Consider the following 6,312-nt stretch of genomic DNA (forward strand, 5'->3'; position numbering starts at 1 on the left):
CCAGGCACCCATGACAGCTGCTCGCTCACCCTCCCCTGCCACAGCTGGGCAGAGGAGGGAAAAGGAAAAAAAATTAACAAATGCTTTATGAGTGAGATAAGGACCGAGAGAAACGCTTCAAGGGCAAAACAGGCTCAACTTAAGTTGTGAATTTATTACTAACAGACTCAGAGGAGGATAATGAAGTAAAATAAGCCCTTAGAACACTTTCCACCCCCTAACCCTTCCTTCCTTCTCACCGACAGCACAGGGAGACAGGGCATGGGGGGTTGGTCAGTCCATCACCAAGATTTCCTTCCGCTGCTCCGGGAGAGGAGTCCTTCCCCTGTGAGGCTGTGGGGTCCTTCCCATGGGAGACAGATGTCCATGAACTTCCCCAGCATGGGTCCACCCTCACAAGCAGCAGCCACACCACCCCTGCTGCAGCGTGAGCCCCTCCCACGGGCCCACAGCCCTCCCAAACTGCTGCGCCGGGGCTCTCCCTTTCCACGGGGTGCAGCCCTCCAAGGACAGGCTGCTCCAGCCTGGAAGCAGGGGACCCTCTCTCTCCACCGGGTCCCTCACTGGATCACAGCCTCCTCCAGGCATCCACCTGCTCTGGCGTGGGCACCTCCCTCATGGGCTGCAGGTGGATCTCTGCATCCCCCATGGATTCCCATGGACTGCAGGGCGACAACCTGCTTCACCATGGTCTGCACCATGGCCTGCAGAGGAATCTCGGCTCTGGCGCCTGGAGCACCTCCTCCCCCTCCTTCTTCACTGACCTTGGTGTTGCCATGTTGTTTTCCCTCAGGTGTCCTCACCTCCTCCTCTTCTCTGACTGGAATCCAAAATCTCGTGACTTTGTTTTGATTTTCTTCTTAACAATGTCATCACAGAGACATCACCAACCTCTCTCATTGGCCCAGTTTTGGCCAGCAGCATGTCCATCTTCAGAGCCATCAGCCATTGGCCCTTCTGGACATGGTGGGAAGCTTCCAGCTGCTTCCTCACAGGAGCCATCTCTGTGCCTAAGACCAGGCCATGCCAAACCAATACATCTATGTAGAATCCCACAGAAATTAGGATTTTGGCCTCGGGGACAATGGAAAAGTGAGCAGTTGATACACGAAGACCAAGTTATGCAGTGGTAGTAGGCATGGGGACTATGGATAAAAATAAATAGCTAATTTTATATTGATGGGAAAAGAAGATTGGCTCCTGGAACAGCTCATCTCCCAAGAAGACTTGCAAGAAATCATGTGGAAAGCTGAAGGAAGGCTTTTGATAAAGAAAGGATTCTTGGTTAGTGAGGGAAGGAAAACAGATTTTGTTGAGTTTCTATTTTCATGGTGGGGAAACAAGCCTGAAATCTGAGGTAACAGGTGCTAAAAGGCACTCTGCATGCCATTTGGTATCTCTACAGTCTACAGAGGTAGGCAATGGTCTGTATTCCCAGAGTTTCTTGAAGCTGGCCAAACTGGGAACATACAGTACAATAAACAGCCAGTTTTCTGACACAGTCTATCCTAACTTCCATGTGACTAGCTGCTGAGAGCCAGGCCCAGAGAAAGTTTTCAAGTTCATAGCCCTCCCTGTTTTGACAGGTGCTCTAAGGTCTAAGAATTAAGTGCTCTAAGGATTTCTGAACTCTAGCAGAGGAGTCCTTGGGGTTTGGATGCCTGGCTGCTTCAATTCTAAAAAAACTAACAAATACATTGGTTTTTTTTATTATTAAAAAAAATAATGGGTGATGTTTCATTTTCATGAGAAGTCTTGTTTTTCTTTCCAAAATACTTTAAACTTTCAGGGAATGCAAGCTCCAAGTTGCAACCAGATCTGATAATAAAGACAATTAGATAATTATGAAGAAAAAAAGCTCTTCTAAAACCCCACTGCATAACCTAGAGAAAAAAAATACATTTTCCTAAATAGTGGTATCATAAAAAAATTATAACTAAGGCTCTGCTTTTGCATGCCATCAGTATGCCATGACCCTCTTCTATCAGTAAGATATTAACTTCCAGTAATTCATATACATTAAGGAACAGACAAGACTACTTAGTAAGAAGTCATTATAAACAATATCATTTGTCAACAAATTATCTTCAGTAACTTTCCAGAGAATCCAAATTAATTTTAGTTGTGTAAATTAATAAGAATTGTGTCTTATGCATCTGAGTTATGATTTCCAGAATGCCATGTATGACTTCGTAAGAAATTGTGTAGAAAAAAACCTCCTTGTTCTCAGGGAAGAGGTCAGATAGGAACAACAATGATGTGCTAAATAATTGTTTCCACAGTAATGAAAAATGGAGTCGGTGCTGTGTGGGAGGAGGCCAGCTTCCCAAGCACTCCGAGTGGAGTGTTGGCCATAAGGACCTGAGACTTCTGGAATTAGCCTATGATGCTGCACCAAGAAATGGCCTCTTTAACTTAAAATTTGGAAGATTTGACTTGTGCACATCTTGTTTCTGCCCTGAAGTTATTTGGACACAAGAATGATGGTTAGTTCAGTGTTTCTTTTGTGTGCAAACTTAGGATAGGTTTCTTGCCCAAAGATAACTGCCTGTTCAGACTCATCCTCACCTCTGTAAGGCATTCTGGCATCTAAGGACAGGACCATCTATGGGAATGGAAGATTCTGGAGACTCAGCAAAGTGTTTTAATTTCTGTAAGAGCAACAGATGCACTGCACAGATCCTCTCTCTGGTGGGCTTTGTGGTCTCCCCATGGGGATCCTGCTGGTGGCCTGGTGACATTCAGACATTCAGAACAGCTGCTGTTATTTTCATTCTGGATGGCTGTATCCAGAACCTGCAAGATGGCATTGCAGCTGCTTTCCTTTTGGGGTAAGGCATGGAGCAGTGAAATGTAGAACTTCTTTAGAAAGGGAAACTGTTTTTAAGACACAAGGGCTTTGTTAGTGATGTTATGATTTTTGTTTGAATATTGTCCTTGGCCTGACAAGCATAATTATCAGAGTTTCATATTTTATAAACTGCTGGTGGTCAAATAACATAGCAAGTATCAATGTGCAACCCAAAGGAAATACTTGCCATTGACATAAAAAAGTGCAGATGTGATTCTGGCTACTTTAGCCAATTGCTTCCTTCAAGATAGTGACCTCTTATTTTACATCCTCTGGATTTTAATACACTATCTGGCAACTACAGTGGATTTGAAAACCTTATAAGATATTTAATATTTCTGACTTGGTGGGATGAAGGAGAGACATGAATATGGTAAAAATATTGATGGCTTTGTAAAACTTAAATTCTTATTAATCCTTTGTTGTCCACATGCTTGTCCTCACTTACTGTTGTGTGGGAGCCTGCCATGCCGGTTCACCTTGCCTGGCCACCAGGGCCCCACCAAGCTGCTCTATCACCCCTCTCAATAGGACAGGGGGAGGAAATACTACAAAAAGTTCATGGGTTGAGAAAAGGACAGGCAGATGACTTACCAATTACCTTCAAAGGCAAATCAGACCTAATTTGGGGAAATTATTTTAATTTATTGCCAATTATTAACAGAGTAGGATAGTAAGAAAAAACCCCAAACTAATCCTGCTACCTCCCAACCCCTCCCTTCTTCCCAGGCTCAACTTCATTCCCAAGTCTCTTACCTCCTCCTCCCAAGTGACACAGGGGGATGGAGAACAGGGATTGCAGTCAGTTACTAAAATTTTGTTTCTGTAGCTTCTTCCTTCTCACACTACTGCAAAGGGGGTGTCCCTCTTTCAGGAGACACTTCTTCACAAAATTCTCTGATGTGGATCTCCCCATGGTCTAGATTTCTTCACAAACAGCTCCAGTGTGGGTCTTTTCATGGGCTGCAGCCCTTAGGAACAGACTGCTCCAGTGTGTGTCACCTTCCAGAAAGCCTGCTCCTACAGGGACTCCCCTGTGGTCGCACTTCCTGCCAGGAACCTGCTCCAGCATGAACTCTCCATGGGCTACATCTTCCTTCAAGGCACATCCACCTGTTCCAGTGTGGCATCCTCCATGGGCTGCAGGAGGACAAACTGTGTCACCATGATTTTCTCCATGATCTGCAAGGGAATCTTTGCTCCAGCACCAGGAGCACCTCCTCCCCCTCCTTGGTCACTACAGGGTTGTCTCAGCCCTCTCACAGTTGCTGTGGAGCCGTTTTTACCCTTTCTTAAATATGTTCCCACAGAGTACTTGAGAATGTTGCTGATGAGCTCAGCTGTGGTCGGCATGGGTCTCTTGGAGCTGGCTGGAGCTGGCTCTGTTCAACATGGGGGCAGCTCCTGGTGTCTTCTCACAGAAGTCACCTCTGTACCCTCCCAAGCTTTGCCAAACCAAATAAACTCTGGTTAGGAATGTATCCACCAACAGAGTCTTGTTGGGGTAACAATCTCAAACTTCTCAATGAAAGGAACCATCAGAACTATCTGGGGACCAGCCCTTTCGTCACCCAGAATGTGGGTAGTACTAGGATTGCATGATCAATGGTAGAGGCCAGGGGAAACTTTTACCCTGGGAGAAGTCCGTCTCTATTAGAATATTATAAACCTTGAAAAATCTTTCTAATTTCCATTTTACACAAAGCATGAGGAGCCTTTGCTAGCCATGAGAAGGGCACCATGACATTGGGGAACAGGAAGAACACTACAACCGCAGTAGGGTGGATACCCATCAGCTAAAAAACATTAGACCTGACACAGGTGAGGGCACATCCAACAGCAGCTTCTCCTGCCATCCCACCATTTGCCAATTCCACCAGAGTTCCCTGGGTTGGCCTCAATAAATGTAGATGGTGAAACCTTTCCTGTCAGGGTCACTTGTGTCCGAATATTTCTGTACTGCGTCCATTGACAGTCTGTAAGGAGGATGCAAAAATTGTACCCAGCAAATATTTCCTGGCTAACAAAATTAGGTAGTAGGCAAGCAGGGCTAATGTGCTACTAGGCTAAGCACTGCTTATTGGAGTAAAGTGAACTCTGATGGTGCTGAATTTCTGTTTCCCTATCTCTGCTTTTTATCTTTGGATTTTATCTTTTTTCATGTCATCATTTTTTCTCTTGCATGCTTGAACTCTTAAGATGTCAGTAACTTCATGCAATCTGGGTTTTCACTTTTTGTATCTTGTGTGGCTTTAGCTTGCATATTTTTCACAGCCTAGGAGTAATTTTGCCAACACAATTGAGTTAAGTTCATACACTCATGCTGTGCCAAAACTAGTCTTTGAATCACCAATGGCTGAATCTCTGGATCATTGACTTCTAGCGCTAGTAAGGACCTGTGGAGCCATCAACATTCATTCATGATACCAGTACTAAATTTTTTCTTAAACACTGAGTGGCAGCTGCACTAAGTTACCAGCAAATTTCCAGTGCTTCACTACCTTACCTTTTAAAAGGTTTTTCTGCAGTCTTGCTTATCTATCCCCTGCTTCAGTTCAAACCCATTACCTCTTGATCTCTTTGCTTTGAGAACAGAAGACTCCCTTGCTTGCTGTAGTGCTATGCATACAGGCTGCCAAGGGAGCAATTAACTCCTCAAAAAAATCTCTTGACGTATTTCTGTAAGCTCATTTTTCTCTGTACTTATCAGTAGGACTTTGTTTTGGAAGATGGGCCCAAAGTTACAAGGCATTCAGCACTGATTTTAGTTTCTTATGAAAGCTGCAGAATAGCTTTTGCTCAGCTGGCACTATCTTCTTTAGCCAGGAGCTCAGTTTTCCACCTGCACCATGATCTGGGAACAACCTGGGCATGGGAAACAGACTCCAGGATTAAGGGCTCTTCTGAGGTATGAGCACCTCTGATGTAAGTTTCAGTGGAGTTTATGATAGAATAACCTTTTATGTGTCCAGGCAATTGAAGTTAGCTTTACCTCAATATATTTAACCTTTCCCTAGATGAACCTGACATATTGTGGTTAGAGGATATTGAACACACCACTGAATGCAGATGGTTACTCCAGAATTTCCACCGCAGTCTCTCACATCAGGAAACGAGGAAGACCTTGATTCTGATGAAACCTCACAATCTTGAGCAGGGAGTAATTTGTGAGCTTTTGAAGGGGTCTGAACTGTTTGACCAAAACATTGTGGAATTTCATTGTTGCAGGTTGTTTGGCTTATTTTTTTAGCTCTTTTGCATTTTCTTTGTCATATGGGAAGTGCAACCCCCAGACCACTTCGAAGGAAGTGCTGCACCAAGAACTGGGGAGACCATGGGTGTGACATAGGTAAGATTTTGCATACTGGCATATAATTGCTACATCTTTTTGAATTGGAGGTGTTGCATGCTGACAGTAGAGTCCCAGGAATACTGGAAGGGACAAATGGTATTCACAACTC

Source organism: Corvus hawaiiensis, chromosome 2 (genome assembly GCF_020740725.1).
Source record: "Corvus hawaiiensis isolate bCorHaw1 chromosome 2, bCorHaw1.pri.cur, whole genome shotgun sequence".
NCBI classification, from domain to species: Eukaryota; Metazoa; Chordata; class Aves; order Passeriformes; family Corvidae; genus Corvus; species Corvus hawaiiensis.